Below are 17,330 nucleotides of genomic sequence, written 5' to 3' on the forward strand. Positions count from 1 at the left end.
TATATTGCGGTATGAGGCTTTGCAGCAGGTTGCAAACATTCATCACCCATGACTGTCCCCAATTGAGCTCAGAAGCTCAATGTCTATCATGACCTCTCTTTTAGAATGTCCAAGAGCAAGCAAACTATTCCTCCAGGAGAGGGCGCCAACAGACTACTAAAGAGATCATCATTACTCAAAGAAAACCCCAAAAACCAATGCATGATAGGAATAAACAGGTAACTTTCTTTGGAGTGGAAGCGGAGAGATCGCACCAGATGCCAATTCTAGATCTTATCACACCTGTGGTCACTGCAGCAGCAGGTGAATCCACTTTGTCCAAAAGGGATCTATTCCATTCAATTGCAAATGATCTAGATAAGACAGAGAACTGCAGCACGGGACATAGCCGAGTTGGTCAGGTTGAGTGGTGATGAGTTTGCTATTTGGATGAATAAAGAAAGTCAAAAGTGTGAAAGATAAAAAACAAAAGGAGGAAGTGTGAAAAGTGAATGGGCCAAATTGAGGTGCATATGAAGACGTATGCTTTCTTCCAATTCATTAAATCGGGCTAATATGAATCAGGTGAATTGAGTTCTGCTTTTGGAAACTGGGTTAAGAAGGGGTGCACCGGTCCTGGAGGTACTGCAATACCAGGTCAATGCGTGGAGTGGACAGAGCAAGCTCTTTTTCCATCTCCCTGTTCTAAAAATCCATTTAATATATGGTCCCCAGATAGGGGACGTATCAGATATTAAACTGATAAGAACAGATTTTTTGATTTAACAGCATCTTTATTATCATGCACTACTCACAAAAAGGTAACAAACCGTGTACAGTGCCGCAGCCCCGTACACACAGAACTATACAATCCTTCTTACATAGCCATAGAGTACGACGCACTAAACTATACATCACACTCCTATGCTTATCCATAACACTCAAGCTGAAAGAAAAAGTTAGACAATAAATAACGACGAACCGGCGATTGGGGGATGGGGGTAGGGGAAAAGGGGGATAGGGTGGGGAAATCACAGGCCCGAAGCTTTATTGAAAGACGCACATAACGGGAAAAGGAGGGAGGGGGCATGGAAGAGGTCTAAACCTCCTCCTCGGCGCTGTCGTCCGGACTGTCCATGATGGAATAGTCTCTGAGCAGGCTGTGGATCAGCCTGCGGCAATCCTGGATAGACATCCTCTCCCTCTTCAAGATGAGCCGGTTCCTGGCGACCCAAATAGCGTCCTTAAAGCAGTTCATAAGGCGCCAAGCCTCCTGGATGGCTCCAACGGTGTGAGTCCCAGGGAAGAGTCCATAAAGTACGGAATGGTACGATAGGATCCCTCTGGGGACGGAGTTCCTCAGGTCATCCTCCAGGGCAACCAACAGGCGCTGTGCAAAACGGCAGTCCCAAAAGGCGTGCAGCGATGTTTCCTCCACGAAGGGGCACCTTGGGCAGTACCGGGTTTTGCACAGGTTCCGGGCGTGCATGAATGACCGGACGGGCAGTCCGCCCTGTATCGCCATCCATGACAAGTCCTTGTGCCCGTTGGTCAATCCAGCCGATGACACGTTTGTCCAAACAGTCTCCAGTGTGTCGTGATGAAGTCCTGGAATGTTCTCCATTTCGTCCTTGGCTCTGATGAGTTTGTGGATAGTCTTTGGCTTCCACAAATCAGGCTTGAGTCCCTCCAGTTGGTGTTCCCTCACAAACCGAACCACGTCTCCGTAGAACCATGGCGCCGTCCAGTTGTAGGGGAAGGAGCTGTCCCACTTGTCCCAGCCTAACCGTCTCCAAAGGGGGAGCAGGAAGAAGCGAGACATGGACCCACCCGCGGAACCTCTCTTGACTCGCAGAGTTCGGCGAACGCAGTCACATACGAAGGAGGATCGCAGGAGGGTGGGGATATCGGGTACGCCCTTCCCACCCTTGCGAGGATCCTTGTACATGATGCTCCGCTTTACTCTGTCCATCTTGGATCCCCAGACAAAACGAAACACCGTCCTGGTAATGGCCCTGCACACGGTGGCAAGGGGGGGCCAGGCCTGGGCCGTGTACTGCAGCACGGGCAGTACCTCGTTACGCAGGACCAGTGCTTTGCCCTCACAGGTGAGGCGTCTGAGGCTCCACAGACCGATCCGTTGGGTGATCTTGGTCAAGCGTTCCTCCCAGGACTTGAGGGCTGCTCCTTCCTTCCCGAACCAGACTCCAAGAACCTTGATGAAATCCGGCTGGATGCTGAAAGGGAAGGGGGCGGAAGAGGCCGGCTGCCAGTCCCCGAAGAGCATGGCTTCCGACTTCCCGCAGTTGACTTTGGCTCCCGAAGCCCTTCCGAAGGTCTCACAGGTCTGGACGAGGGTGTCGACTGAGCGCCGGTCCGCGCAGAAGACGGTCACGTCGTCCATGTAGAGCGAGCACTTGACCTCGAAGCGTTCTGGTCCTGGTGCGGTGATCCCTCTGATCTCTCCATTCCGCCGGATAGCCTCTGCAAAGAGTTCTATAACACAAACAAAGAGAAGAGGTGACAGAGGACAGCCTTGTCTGACCCCTGAGAGGACCGGGAAGGGGTCAGTCTTCCAGCCGTTCACCAACACCGAGCTGTGAATATCAAAATACATTAGTTGGACATACAAGCAAAACATGTTACCCAAACCTAACCTGTGCAGAGCTTTGCCCAGGAACTCATGGGAAACACGGTCGAAGGCCTTTTCCTGATCCAACGAGATCAGGGCTGCGTGCACCCGGCGGGCTTTGATGTACTCGACCGTGTCCCGCATGAGAGCCAGGCTGTCTGCGATGCGACGTCCGGGGATGCCGCAGGTCTGATCCGGGTGGATGATCCGTCCGATAACAGTCTTCAATCTCGTTGCCATCGTCTTGGCCAGGATCTTGTAGTCGACGTTCAGAAGGGTGATGGGACGCCAATTCTTCAGGTCGCACCTCTCTCCTTTACGCTTGTACAGGATCGTGACCATTCCTTCCCTCAGAGATGGAGGCATTCTGCCCTCCACCACCATCTCCTCATACAGCCCTAACAGGTCCGGACAGATTAGGTCTCCCAGCGCTACATAGAGCTCTGCTGGGAGGCCGTCACTGCCCGGTGTCCTGCCAGAACTAAAGGATTTGGCGGCCGAGAGCAGCTCGTCCACCGTCAGAGGAACATCCATGGCCGCCGCGTCTGCAGGGTCAAGATGGTTAGTGATACCTGACAGGAACTTATCGGCGGCCTCGGGGTCAGTAGTCTTGCGGGCGTAGAGTTCGCTGTAGAAGTCGCTGACGACCTTCATCACGTTCTCTTTCCCGCGTCGCATGTTTCCACTCTCGTCTCGTAGTTCATTCATGGGCGTGTGACCGGCGTGGAGTTTCCTGAAAAAGAACGAGTTACATTTCTCACCCTTCTCCAGGTTCTCCACTTTGGAACGGAAGACAATTCGCTCGGACTCCTCCTCGAAGTGCCTTTTCAGGCTCCTCTTAGTCTCCTCCAGCTCCTCTCTCACGTCCCAGCCGCATCGAAGAAGGTCCTGCAGGGAACGCAGCTCACGCTGGAGTCTCCTGAAGTCCCTCCTCTTCAGACACGCCTGTTGTTGACTCTTTGCCTGAAAGAAGAAACGGAACTCGAGTTTAACGTATTCCCACCAGTCGGAAACAGACTGGAAGACCGCCTTGTAGGCCCGCCACGTGGAGTAGGCAGCTCTAAGCTCCTCCAGAATCTCACCCTTTTCCAGCAGAGAGCAGTTCAGCTTCCAGGAGCCCGGGCCAATGGGGAAGCCATGGCCCAGCACACCTTGAAAGTGAATGGCTCTGTGGTCAGAGAAGAAGCAGGGGACCATCGAGTGCCCACTCCGCCCAACCGCCCGAGAGGTAAACACAAAGTCAATCCTGGAACGCAGCGAGCCATCGGATCGGCACCATGAATAGTTCACGGATCCGTGTCCGATGGAGCCAACAACGTCCACAAGAGAGGCTTCGGTCACCATCTCAATGAGCAGTTTGGATGTGACGTCCAACTTGGCAGCCGTTCCAGAACTGCGTCCATCCTCCTCAATCGGGCAGTTGAAATCCCCGGCCATCACTACCGTCCTGGCGGTAGCGAGCTGAGGGCGCAGGGCTTGGAGGAGCTCCAGTCGATCGCTCTTCACAGGAGAAGCATACACATTGATGAACCTGACAGGTTCTCCCGCCCAGGTGCCATCCACGAGCAGTAACCTGCCGCAGACGATTTCCTGAACAGAGTCCAATGTGAAGGCGCTTCCCCTGATCAGCACGGCGACCCCCGCGGACCTACAGTCGCCCCCGCCAGACCAGTAGGATGGGCCATGGGTCCACTCCCTGGCCAGATGGTTGAAGGACCTAGAGGAGGGAAGGGAGCATTCCTGCAGGAAAAATACATCACTAGACTGAGTGTTAAGGAACGCAAAAATTGTCTGACGTCGGAACTTGTCTCTGATGCTCCTAACATTAATGGAAAAGATGTTAATGTTAGCAGTCATTGGAGGAAAGAGAAAGTTAGAGCAGGCGGTGTGCCTTAGTTACCACTCCGGTCGGGCGGTTCTTCCTCTTTGGCACCTGCTGGTAGGGGTATCTCCAGCAGACCCTCTTCTGCTAGCTGATCAAGCAGGGATGGTGCCTCAGTGGCTTCCGACTCCTCCATTTCTTCTTCGGCCACAAGGGACTCCACCATCTGCTCCAGCACGTCCGGTTCTGGGAGGAGGCCATCCTCCTCTTCCTGGGGTGGGTTAAGGTCCACAATGAACAGCTTGGAAGGTTCTGCGACAGGACTATCTTCCACCTTCCTTTTCCTTTGGCCTGTACCTGAGGAGACAAGAGCTGGAAAATCCTCCTCGGTGAAAAGTGCAAGAGTGCTGAGGCCCTCTGCTCTCATGGTCTGGGGAGGGAGAGTGGGCTTTGGGGGGGGGTGAGGAGACCAACTGAGGAGTAGGGAAATGAGGTGGAGGTAGTGGAATCCTCAGTAGGGTTGGCCGGGGGGGGAGGGGTTTGGACAGGGGTGACAGGGGGGGGGACCAGGGAGGGGGCAACAGTTTTCTTACCCTTCTTTTCCCTGGACTCCGTGGCTGCTGGGGCATCGGCTGGAGCCACGGTCGCTGGGTTCTTGGCCGCCTTGTCCTTGGCCTCTGTGGCCTTGGTAGTAGCTGCCTTGGTCGACGAAGCTGTGACTACCCGATACTGGGTCGCCGCGGCAACCCTTGCCCAGGATTTCTCCCGCTGTGGGCAGTCCTTGTAAAGGTGGTCCGCCTGTCCACATAGGTTGCAAGTCTTCTTCTTTGGGCAGTCCTTGGAGCTGTGTCCTGTCACCCGGCAAACCCTGCAGGCGTCCTCCTTGCAGGTCTTCATCGAATGCCCTTTCCCGCCACATTTCCTGCAGTTGTGTGGCATGTCCGGGTAGTAGATGAGACCAAAGGAGTTTCCCAGAGAGAATGTCGGGGGCAGGTGCTGGAGACCATCCTCGGATGCTGGTTCCCTGTAGAGTCGAACGGTTACTGACCACTTACCCGTCCAGAATCCGTTGCCGTTAAGGATGTGGGATGGCTCCCTCACCACTGTGCAGAGACGTCCCAGGAACGTGGAGATGTCTCTTCCTGGGGTGTGCGGGTTCCGCATGGAGACCGTGATCCTCTTCTCATCCCTCTGTATAGGACAGGATCCTAAAAAAGAATGAAAAGGGGAGTCCGGCATCGCTGCGTTCATCGCCTCCCAGTATCTCCTGCAGGCATTCACCGTGGCAAAGGTTACCAGAAAAATGCCAGTCATGAAGGTCTGGACACTCAGGGTTTCCGCCCTGGAGAAGCCCTGATCCAGAATCATCTTCTTGCAGAACACGTCGCTGGACATGTCCGGCAACCTACCATCCACCGCCTTCAGCTTCAGGGCGACCGTCTGCCGCATCCAAGGCTCCAGGGTTGGAGCCTTTTCAGGCGGCGTCCGGGCTCCCTCCGGCCGGCTGGCGTCGGAGGTAGGGGCCTCTTGGGCCGAAGAAGCCTCTGGATGAGCCTTCCTGGAGGTCCCTGGGTCCTGAGCCTTCTTGGCTGCCTTCTCTGGCTTGCTTGCCATGGCTGGTTCCTGCTTGAGTTCCCGGAGCTGGATCTTGGATTCTTCTCCGGGTGTCTTCTCCCGCTGTGTTCCTCCTCGAAGTTCCTCTGGTCTCCCCAAGTCTTCTCCGAGCCTTCGTCTTCTTGCTTCTTTCTGCCAAGCTCTTCTTCCGTCCGATCTCCCTCTTTCGGTCTCGGCTGGGCTTCGGAGCTTGTCTCCCTGATCGTATCTCGTCAAGTGTAGCTAGCTCAGTTTGTTCTGATAAGAACAGATACTACACTTGATCTTAGCCAAAAGGCCGAGAAGCGATAACCAGAATTGGTTTGGGCCTCGAGTGGCACCCTGGCCTATGCCGGACACATCTTAGGGAGAGAGAGCGAGAGGGAGACAAACCCACGCCTACAGAAGACATTTTGTCACCCAAGCCAACCCTTGAAAAGGCTGCTTTGCAGAGCAAAAACAAGAAGAATGGTGCGTTTTGCAGCCGCCGCCCCCCACTGCAATGAATCTGAATAACTCCTCCTTTAGGGCGCAAGCAACTCCCCTCCCCCTTGCAGTCTTTCCAATTCACGATACAAAAAGACGGACAGGACAGGTTGCCTGACTTTCCGTCACTGCCACCCTTTGCCATCCTTACCCGTAGAAAGCCCTTTCATCATCCCCAAACCCTAATCTTTTCCCTTTCCTTCCCAGCCCCCAAACCCTGCCCTCTGTACCCTTCTCACCACCCGCATCCCTTCTCCTGTCATCCCCCTACCACCCGGGAAAAAAAGAGCTTGCCCCCTCCTTACACTAGCCCACCCTCCCACCCAAAGAACAACTTCTGCTGCGCAGCTTGTTTTCTAGGCAGCAGCGCTATTGTGATGTCAGCGGGGGCATTGTGACAAGCCGCCAGTGTTCCGTCTCTTCATGTTGTGCACAGTTCAAACGGAAAATACATCAACAGGCAGACTACAGAAAAGCTTACTATCAAAGGTTAGAGGGGGGCTTTCTCAGAGGGCTTTTTACAGTTTTTCTATTCCCAATTAGCCGTTTAAGTGTACTTATTGAAAGTAGTAATTCTTTCATAGGCCGCCCTTTCTTAGTATTTGACGTTCCTTATATTGCGGTATGAGGCTTTGCAGCAGGTTGCAAACATTCATCACCCATGACTGTCCCCAATTGAGCTCAGAAGCTCAATGTCTATCATGACCTCTCTTTTAGAATGTCCAAGAGCAAGCAAACTATTCCTCCAGGAGAGGGCGCCAGCAGACTACTAAAGAGATCATCATTACTCAAAGAAAACCCCAAAAACCAATGCATGATAGGAATAAACAGGTAACTTTCTTTGGAGTGGAAGCGGAGAGATCGCACCAGATGCCAATTCTAGATCTTATCACACCTGTGGTCACTGCAGCAGCAGGTGAATCCACTTTGTCCAAAAGGGATCTATTCCATTCAATTGCAAATGATCTAGATAAGACAGAGAACTGCAGCACGGGACATAGCCGAGTTGGTCAGGTTGAGTGGTGATGAGTTTGCTATTTGGATGAATAAAGAAAGTCAAAAGTGTGAAAGATAAAAAACAAAAGGAGGAAGTGTGAAAAGTGAATGGGCCAAATTGAGGTGCATATGAAGACGTATGCTTTCTTCCAATTCATTAAATCGGGCTAATATGAATCAGGTGAATTGAGTTCTGCTTTTGGAAACTGGGTTAAGAAGGGGTGCACCGGTCCTGGAGGTACTGCAATACCAGGTCAATGCGTGGAGTGGACAGAGCAAGCTCTTTTTCCATCTCCCTGTTCTAAAAATCCATTTAATATATGGTCCCCAGATAGGGGACGTATCAGATATTAAACTGATAAGAACAGATTTTGATTTAATGAAGCTTTCCAAAGCACCGCAAAAAATGCATGACCGAAGTCACACCAAAAACAGTGCAAAGGCTAGGATTCGTGTGGACCCCTCCGTGAGGAGAGGGTCCCCAAAAATCAACCCCGTCCCTCCGAGCCAGAAGGCCACAGCAAGGGTCAGGGATCTTCGGTGCTCCCCCAAGCCGAAGCCTGGTTGAGCCTTGTCGTTGCTCCCAGCGTCCACCCAGGCATCTTACCCAAGTGGAGTAGAGAGCTACTAGTTGTTGGTTTCGCAGCCGAAACTGCCCGGACCGTCAACCGGTGTTGGTTTCTCAGCCCAAGGCTAACCGGACCTCCAACCGGTTGTTGGTTTCTCAGCCGAAGCTGACCCGGACCTCCAACCGGGTGTTGGTTTCTCAGCCCAAGGCTAAACCGGACCTCCAACCGGGTGTTGGTTTCTCAGCCAAAGCTGACCCGGACCTCCAACCGGGTGTTGGTTTCTCAGCCCAAAGCTGACCGGACCTCCGACCGGGATTATAAAAATTTCCCTTCTTAGCCAGAAGGCCGGGATAGGGCAATATGCTTGGAAAGTATGAATAGGCAAGGCGCGGCGTGCGACAGAGTCTGAGGCTTACCAGGGTCCCAACCTAGCAAGTTCAGACTCCCTCCAGGGTGTCCATTCCTGGGGCACATTGCACCATAACCCTCACACTTACTCAGTCTAATAGCCTCGATCCTGGTAGGGCCATGGTTTCCTCTAGATGGATATACTATCCTCCCAAAGTACTAACAAGCGCAACCTTCCAGTGTGCATTGCATCATTGTACTAAGGTGGCCGGAGCCTTAAACCACCTTTTCGAAAGATACTACACTTGATCTTAGCCAAAAGGCCGAGAAGCGATAACCAGAATTGGTTTGGGCCTCGAGTGGCACCCTGGCCCATGCCGGACACATCTTAGGGAGAGAGAGCGAGAGGGAGACAAACCCACGCCTACAGAAGACATTTTGTCACCCAAGCCAACCCTTGAAAAGGCTGCTTTGCAGAGCAAAAACAAGAAGAATGGTGCGTTTTGCAGCCGCCGCCCCCCACTGCAATGAATCTGAATAACTCCTCCTTTAGGGCGCAAGCAACTCCCCTCCCCCTTGCAGTCTTTCCAATTCACGATACAAAAAGACGGACAGGACAGGTTGCCTGACTTTCCGTCACTGCCACCCTTTGCCATCCTTACCCGTAGAAAGCCCTTTCATCATCCCCAAACCCTAATCTTTTCCCTTTCCTTCCCAGCCCCCAAACCCTGCCCTCTGTACCCTTCTCACCACCCGCATCCCTTCTCCTGTCATCCCCCTACCACCCGGGAAAAAAAGAGCTTGCCCCCTCCTTACACTAGCCCACCCTCCCACCCAAAGAACAACTTCTGCTGCGCAGCTTGTTTTCTAGGCAGCAGCGCTATTGTGATGTCAGCGGGGGCATTGTGACAAGCCGCCAGTGTTCCGTCTCTTCATGTTGTGCACAGTTCAAACGGAAAATACATCAACAGGCAGACTACAGAAAAGCTTACTATCAAAGGTTAGAGGGGGGCTTTCTCAGAGGGCTTTTTACAGTTTTTCTATTCCCAATTAGCCGTTTAAGTGTACTTATTGAAAGTAGTAATTCTTTCATAGGCCGCCCTTTCTTAGTATTTGACGTTCCTTATATTGCGGTATGAGGCTTTGCAGCAGGTTGCAAACATTCATCACCCATGACTGTCCCCAATTGAGCTCAGAAGCTCAATGTCTATCATGACCTCTCTTTTAGAATGTCCAAGAGCAAGCAAACTATTCCTCCAGGAGAGGGCGCCAACAGACTACTAAAGAGATCATCATTACTCAAAGAAAACCCCAAAAACCAATGCATGATAGGAATAAACAGGTAACTTTCTTTGGAGTGGAAGCGGAGAGATCGCACCAGATGCCAATTCTAGATCTGATCACACCTGTGGTCACTGCAGCAGCAGGTGAATCCACTTTGTCCAAAAGGGATCTATTCCATTCAATTGCAAATGATCTAGATAAGACAGAGAACTGCAGCACGGGACATAGCCGAGTTGGTCAGGTTGAGTGGTGATGAGTTTGCTATTTGGATGAATAAAGAAAGTCAAAAGTGTGAAAGATAAAAAACAAAAGGAGGAAGTGTGAAAAGTGAATGGGCCAAATTGAGGTGCATATGAAGACGTATGCTTTCTTCCAATTCATTAAATCGGGCTAATATGAATCAGGTGAATTGAGTTCTGCTTTTGGAAACTGGGTTAAGAAGGGGTGCACCGGTCCTGGAGGTACTGCAATACCAGGTCAATGCGTGGAGTGGACAGAGCAAGCTCTTTTTCCATCTCCCTGTTCTAAAAATCCATTTAATATATGGTCCCCAGATAGGGGACGTATCAGATATTAAACTGATAAGAACAGATACTACACTTGATCTTAGCCAAAAGGCCGAGAAGCGATAACCAGAATTGGTTTGGGCCTCGAGTGGCACCCTGGCCTATGCCGGACACATCTTAGGGAGAGAGAGCGAGAGGGAGACAAACCCACGCCTACAGAAGACATTTTGTCACCCAAGCCAACCCTTGAAAAGGCTGCTTTGCAGAGCAAAAACAAGAAGAATGGTGCGTTTTGCAGCCGCCGCCCCCCACTGCAATGAATCTGAATAACTCCTCCTTTAGGGCGCAAGCAACTCCCCTCCCCCTTGCAGTCTTTCCAATTCACGATACAAAAAGACGGACAGGACAGGTTGCCTGACTTTCCGTCACTGCCACCCTTTGCCATCCTTACCCGTAGAAAGCCCTTTCATCATCCCCAAACCCTAATCTTTTCCCTTTCCTTCCCAGCCCCCAAACCCTGCCCTCTGTACCCTTCTCACCACCCGCATCCCTTCTCCTGTCATCCCCCTACCACCCGGGAAAAAAAGAGCTTGCCCCCTCCTTACACTAGCCCACCCTCCCACCCAAAGAACAACTTCTGCTGCGCAGCTTGTTTTCTAGGCAGCAGCGCTATTGTGATGTCAGCGGGGGCATTGTGACAAGCCGCCAGTGTTCCGTCTCTTCATGTTGTGCACAGTTCAAACGGAAAATACATCAACAGGAAGACTACAGAAAAGCTTACTATCAAAGGTTAGAGGGGGGCTTTCTCAGAGGGCTTTTTACAGTTTTTCTATTCCCAATTAGCCGTTTAAGTGTACTTATTGAAAGTAGTAATTCTTTCATAGGCCGCCCTTTCTTAGTATTTGACGTTCCTTATATTGCGGTATGAGGCTTTGCAGCAGGTTGCAAACATTCATCACCCATGACTGTCCCCAATTGAGCTCAGAAGCTCAATGTCTATCATGACCTCTCTTTTAGAATGTCCAAGAGCAAGCAAACTATTCCTCCAGGAGAGGGCGCCAACAGACTACTAAAGAGATCATCATTACTCAAAGAAAACCCCAAAAACCAATGCATGATAGGAATAAACAGGTAACTTTCTTTGGAGTGGAAGCGGAGAGATCGCACCAGATGCCAATTCTAGATCTTATCACACCTGTGGTCACTGCAGCAGCAGGTGAATCCACTTTGTCCAAAAGGGATCTATTCCATTCAATTGCAAATGATCTAGATAAGACAGAGAACTGCAGCACGGGACATAGCCGAGTTGGTCAGGTTGAGTGGTGATGAGTTTGCTATTTGGATGAATAAAGAAAGTCAAAAGTGTGAAACATAAAAAACAAAAGGAGGAAGTGTGAAAAGTGAATGGGCCAAATTGAGGTGCATATGAAGACGTATGCTTTCTTCCAATTCATTAAATCGGGCTAATATGAATCAGGTGAATTGAGTTCTGCTTTTGGAAACTGGGTTAAGAAGGGGTGCACCGGTCCTGGAGGTACTGCAATACCAGGTCAATGCGTGGAGTGGACAGAGCAAGCTCTTTTTCCATCTCCCTGTTCTAAAAATCCATTTAATATATGGTCCCCAGATAGGGGACGTATCAGATATTAAACTGATAAGAACAGATTTTGATTTAATGAAGCTTTCCAAAGCACCACAAAAAATGCATGACCGAAGTCACACCAAAAACAGTGCAAAGGCTAGGATTCGTGTGGACCCCACCGTGAGGAGAGGGTCCCCAAAAATCAACCCCGTCCCTCCGAGCCAGAAGGCCACAGCAAGGGTCAGGGATCTTCGGTGCTCCCCCAAGCCGAAGCCTGGTTGAGCCTTGTCGTTGCTCCCAGCGTCCACCCAGGCATCTTACCCAAGTGGAGTAGAGAGCTACTAGTTGTTGGTTTCGCAGCCGAAACTGCCCGGACCGTCAACCGGTGTTGGTTTCTCAGCCCAAGGCTAACCGGACCTCCAACCGGGTGTTGGTTTCTCAGCCGAAGCTGACCCAGACCTCCAACCGGGTGTTGGTTTCTCAGCCGAAGCTGACCCGGACCTCCAACCGGGTGTTAGTTTCTCAGCCCAAAGCTGACCAGACCTCCAACCGGGATTATAAAAATTTCCCTTCCTAGCCAGAAGGCCGGGATAGGGTAATATGCTCAAAAAGTATGAAAAGGCAAGGTACGGTGTGCTACAGAGCCCAAGGCTTGCCGGGGTCCCAAGCCAGCAAGCTCAGACTCACTCCAGGGTCGTCAGTCCTGGGGCACGTTGTACCATAGCCCCCCATCCTTACTCAGTCTAATAGCCTCGATCCTGGTAGGGCCATGTTTTCCACTAGATGAATATACTATCCACCCAGAGTACTAGCAAGCGCAACCTTCCAGTGTGCATTGTATCATTGTACTAAGGTGGCCTGGAGCTTAAACCACCTTTTCGAACAACACTACACTTGATCTTAGCCAAAAGGCCGAGAAGCGATAACCAGAATTGGTTTGGGCCTCGAGTGGCACCCTGGCCTATGCCGGACACATCTTAGGGAGAGAGAGCGAGAGGGAGACAAACCCACGCCTACAGAAGACATTTTGTCACCCAAGCCAACCCTTGAAAAGGCTGCTTTGCAGAGCAAAAACAAGAAGAATGGTGCGTTTTGCAGCCGCCGCCCCCCACTGCAATGAATCTGAATAACTCCTCCTTTAGGGCGCAAGCAACTCCCCTCCCCCTTGCAGTCTTTCCAATTCACGATACAAAAAGACGGACAGGACAGGTTGCCTGACTTTCCGTCACTGCCACCCTTTGCCATCCTTACCCGTAGAAAGCCCTTTCATCATCCCCAAACCCTAATCTTTTCCCTTTCCTTCCCAGCCCCCAAACCCTGCCCTCTGTACCCTTCTCACCACCCGCATCCCTTCTCCTGTCATCCCCCTACCACCCGGGAAAAAAAGAGCTTGCCCCCTCCTTACACTAGCCCACCCTCCCACCCAAAGAACAACTTCTGCTGCGCAGCTTGTTTTCTAGGCAGCAGCGCTATTGTGATGTCAGCGGGGGCATTGTGACAAGCCGCCAGTGTTCCGTCTCTTCATGTTGTGCACAGTTCAAACGGAAAATACATCAACAGGCAGACTACAGAAAAGCTTACTATCAAAGGTTAGAGGGGGGCTTTCTCAGAGGGCTTTTTACAGTTTTTCTATTCCCAATTAGCCGTTTAAGTGTACTTATTGAAAGTAGTAATTCTTTCATAGGCCGCCCTTTCTTAGTATTTGACGTTCCTTATATTGCGGTATGAGGCTTTGCAGCAGGTTGCAAACATTCATCACCCATGACTGTCCCCAATTGAGCTCAGAAGCTCAATGTCTATCATGACCTCTCTTTTAGAATGTCCAAGAGCAAGCAAACTATTCCTCCAGGAGAGGGTGCCAACAGACTACTAAAGAGATCATCATTACTCAAAGAAAACCCCAAAAACCAATGCATGATAGGAATAAACAGGTAACTTTCTTTGGAGTGGAAGCGGAGAGATCGCACCAGATGCCAATTCTAGATCTTATCACACCTGTGGTCACTGCAGCAGCAGGTGAATCCACTTTGTCCAAAAGGGATCTATTCCATTCAATTGCAAATGATCTAGATAAGACAGAGAACTGCAGCACGGGACATAGCCGAGTTGGTCAGGTTGAGTGGTGATGAGTTTGCTATTTGGATGAATAAAGAAAGTCAAAAGTGTGAAAGATAAAAAACAAAAGGAGGAAGTGTGAAAAGTGAATGGGCCAAATTGAGGTGCATATGAAGACGTATGCTTTCTTCCAATTCATTAAATCGGGCTAATATGAATCAGGTGAATTGAGTTCTGCTTTTGGAAACTGGGTTAAGAAGGGGTGCACCGGTCCTGGAGGTACTGCAATACCAGGTCAATGCGTGGAGTGGACAGAGCAAGCTCTTTTTCCATCTCCCTGTTCTAAAAATCCATTTAATATATGGTCCCCAGATAGGGGACGTATCAGATATTAAACTGATAAGAACAGATTTTTGATTTAATGAAGCTTTCCAAAGCACCACAAAAAATGCATGACCGAAGTCACACCAAAAACAGTGCAAAGGCTAGGATTCGTGTGGACCCCACCGTGAGGAGAGGGTCCCCAAAAATCAATCCCGTCCCTCCGAGCCAGAAGGCCACAGCAAGGGTCAGGGATCTTCGGTGCTCCCCCAAGCCGAAGCCTGGTTGAGCCTTGTCGTTGCTCCCAGCGTCCACCCAGGCATCTTACCCAAGTGGAGTAGAGAGCTACTAGTTGTTGGTTTCGCAGCCGAAACTGCCCGGACCGTCAACCGGTGTTGGTTTCTCAGCCCAAGGCTAACCGGACCTCCAACCGGGTGTTGGTTTCTCAGCCGAAGCTGACCCAGACCTCCAACCGGGTGTTGGTTTCTCAGCCGAAGCTGACCCAGACCTCCAACCGGGTGTTAGTTTCTCAGCCCAAAGCTGACCAGACCTCCGACCGGGATTATAAAAATTTCCCTTCCTAGCCAGAAGGCCGGGATAGGGTAATATGCTCAAAAAGTATGAAAAGGCAAGGTACGGTGTGCTACAGAGCCCAAGGCTTGCCGGGGTCCCAAGCCAGCAAGCTCAGACTCACTCCAGGGTCGTCAGTCCTGGGGCACGTTGTACCATAGCCCCCCACCCTTACTCAGTCTAATAGCCTCGATCCTGGTAGGGCCATGTTTTCCTCTAGATGAATATACTATCCACCCAGAGTACTAGCAAGCGCAACCTTCCAGTGTGCATTGTATCATTGTACTAAGGTGGCCTGGAGCTTAAACCACCTCTTCGAACAACACTACACTTGATCTTAGCCAAAAGGCCGAGAAGCGATAACCAGAATTGGTTTGGGCCTCGAGTGGCACCCTGGCCTATGCCGGACACATCTTAGGGAGAGAGAGCGAGAGGGAGACAAACCCACGCCTACAGAAGACATTTTGTCACCCAAGCCAACCCTTGAAAAGGCTGCTTTGCAGAGATAACAGATACTACACTTGATCTTAGCCAAAAGGCCGAGAAGCGATAACCAGAATTGGTTTGGGCCTCGAGTGGCACCCTGGCCTATGCCGGACACATCTTAGGGAGAGAGAGCGAGAGGGAGACAAACCCACGCCTACAGAAGACATTTTGTCACCCAAGCCAACCCTTGAAAAGGCTGCTTTGCAGAGCAAAAACAAGAAGAATGGTGCGTTTTGCAGCCGCCGCCCCCCACTGCAATGAATCTGAATAACTCCTCCTTTAGGGCGCAAGCAACTCCCCTCCCCCTTGCAGTCTTTCCAATTCACGATACAAAAAGACGGACAGGACAGGTTGCCTGACTTTCCGTCACTGCCACCCTTTGCCATCCTTACCCGTAGAAAGCCCTTTCATCATCCCCAAACCCTAATCTTTTCCCTTTCCTTCCCAGCCCCCAAACCCTGCCCTCTGTACCCTTCTCACCACCCGCATCCCTTCTCCTGTCATCCCCCTACCACCCGGGAAAAAAAGAGCTTGCCCCCTCCTTACACTAGCCCACCCTCCCACCCAAAGAACAACTTCTGCTGCGCAGCTTGTTTTCTAGGCAGCAGCGCTATTGTGATGTCAGCGGGGGCATTGTGACAAGCCGCCAGTGTTCCGTCTCTTCATGTTGTGCACAGTTCAAACGGAAAATACATCAACAGGCAGACTACAGAAAAGCTTACTATCAAAGGTTAGAGGGGGGCTTTCTCAGAGGGCTTTTTACAGTTTTTCTATTCCCAATTAGCCGTTTAAGTGTACTTATTGAAAGTAGTAATTCTTTCATAGGCCGCCCTTTCTTAGTATTTGACGTTCCTTATATTGCGGTATGAGGCTTTGCAGCAGGTTGCAAACATTCATCACCCATGACTGTCCCCAATTGAGCTCAGAAGCTCAATGTCTATCATGACCTCTCTTTTAGAATGTCCAAGAGCAAGCAAACTATTCCTCCAGGAGAGGGCGCCAACAGACTACTAAAGAGATCATCATTACTCAAAGAAAACCCCAAAAACCAATGCATGATAGGAATAAACAGGTAACTTTCTTTGGAGTGGAAGCGGAGAGATCGCACCAGATGCCAATTCTAGATCTTATCACACCTGTGGTCACTGCAGCAGCAGGTGAATCCACTTTGTCCAAAAGGGATCTATTCCATTCAATTGCAAATGATCTAGATAAGACAGAGAACTGCAGCACGGGACATAGCCGAGTTGGTCAGGTTGAGTGGTGATGAGTTTGCTATTTGGATGAATAAAGAAAGTCAAAAGTGTGAAAGATAAAAAACAAAAGGAGGAAGTGTGAAAAGTGAATGGGCCAAATTGAGGTGCATATGAAGACGTATGCTTTCTTCCAATTCATTAAATCGGGCTAATATGAATCAGGTGAATTGAGTTCTGCTTTTGGAAACTGGGTTAAGAAGGGGTGCACCGGTCCTGGAGGTACTGCAATACCAGGTCAATGCGTGGAGTGGACAGAGCAAGCTCTTTTTCCATCTCCCTGTTCTAAAAATCCATTTAATATATGGTCCCCAGATAGGGGACGTATCAGATATTAAACTGATAAGAACAGATACTACACTTGATCTTAGCCAAAAGGCCGAGAAGCGATAACCAGAATTGGTTTGGGCCTCGAGTGGCACCCTGGCCTATGCCGGACACATCTTAGGGAGAGAGAGCGAGAGGGAGACAAACCCACGCCTACAGAAGACATTTTGTCACCCAAGCCAACCCTTGAAAAGGCTGCTTTGCAGAGCAAAAACAAGAAGAATGGTGCGTTTTGCAGCCGCCGCCCCCCACTGCAATGAATCTGAATAACTCCTCCGTTAGGGCGCAAGCAACTCCCCTCCCCCTTGCAGTCTTTCCAATTCACGATACAAAAAGACGGACAGGACAGGTTGCCTGACTTTCCGTCACTGCCACCCTTTGCCATCCTTACCCGTAGAAAGCCCTTTCATCATCCCCAAACCCTAATCTTTTCCCTTTCCTTCCCAGCCCCCAAACCCTGCCCTCTGTACCCTTCTCACCACCCGCATCCCTTCTCCTGTCATCCCCCTACCACCCGGGAA

The 17,330-nt window shown here is 50.7% G+C and overlaps 5 non-coding genes and 4 pseudogenes across 5 annotated transcripts; all 9 read right to left on the bottom strand.

Annotated features, from left to right (window-relative positions):
- Positions 1–599: 599 nt before the first annotated feature.
- On the bottom strand, positions 600–804 carry LOC142259535 (U2 spliceosomal RNA; annotated as a pseudogene).
- A 5,428-nt stretch (positions 805–6,232) lies between these two features.
- On the bottom strand, positions 6,233–6,336 carry LOC142259674 (U2 spliceosomal RNA; annotated as a pseudogene).
- Positions 6,337–7,724: 1,388 nt separating this feature from the next.
- Positions 7,725–7,920, bottom strand: LOC142259620 (U2 spliceosomal RNA). The gene has a single exon (XR_012728076.1). It is a non-coding gene; the product is annotated as a U2 spliceosomal RNA (small nuclear RNA).
- A 698-nt stretch (positions 7,921–8,618) lies between these two features.
- On the bottom strand, positions 8,619–8,760 carry LOC142259703 (U2 spliceosomal RNA; annotated as a pseudogene).
- A 1,388-nt stretch (positions 8,761–10,148) lies between these two features.
- On the bottom strand, positions 10,149–10,339 carry LOC142259572 (U2 spliceosomal RNA). The gene has a single exon (XR_012728035.1). It is a non-coding gene; the product is annotated as a U2 spliceosomal RNA (small nuclear RNA).
- A 1,388-nt stretch (positions 10,340–11,727) lies between these two features.
- Positions 11,728–11,923, bottom strand: LOC142259592 (U2 spliceosomal RNA). Its single transcript, XR_012728052.1, has one exon. It is a non-coding gene; the product is annotated as a U2 spliceosomal RNA (small nuclear RNA).
- Positions 11,924–14,109: 2,186 nt separating this feature from the next.
- On the bottom strand, positions 14,110–14,302 carry LOC142259547 (U2 spliceosomal RNA). Its single transcript, XR_012728019.1, has one exon. It is a non-coding gene; the product is annotated as a U2 spliceosomal RNA (small nuclear RNA).
- Positions 14,303–15,126: 824 nt separating this feature from the next.
- Positions 15,127–15,294, bottom strand: LOC142259692 (U2 spliceosomal RNA; annotated as a pseudogene).
- Positions 15,295–16,682: 1,388 nt separating this feature from the next.
- On the bottom strand, positions 16,683–16,873 carry LOC142259585 (U2 spliceosomal RNA). The gene has a single exon (XR_012728046.1). It is a non-coding gene; the product is annotated as a U2 spliceosomal RNA (small nuclear RNA).
- Positions 16,874–17,330: the final 457 nt, after the last annotated feature.

This window comes from Anomaloglossus baeobatrachus, assembly GCF_048569485.1.
Source record: "Anomaloglossus baeobatrachus isolate aAnoBae1 chromosome 9 unlocalized genomic scaffold, aAnoBae1.hap1 SUPER_9_unloc_2, whole genome shotgun sequence".
Taxonomy (NCBI): Eukaryota; Metazoa; Chordata; class Amphibia; order Anura; family Aromobatidae; genus Anomaloglossus; species Anomaloglossus baeobatrachus.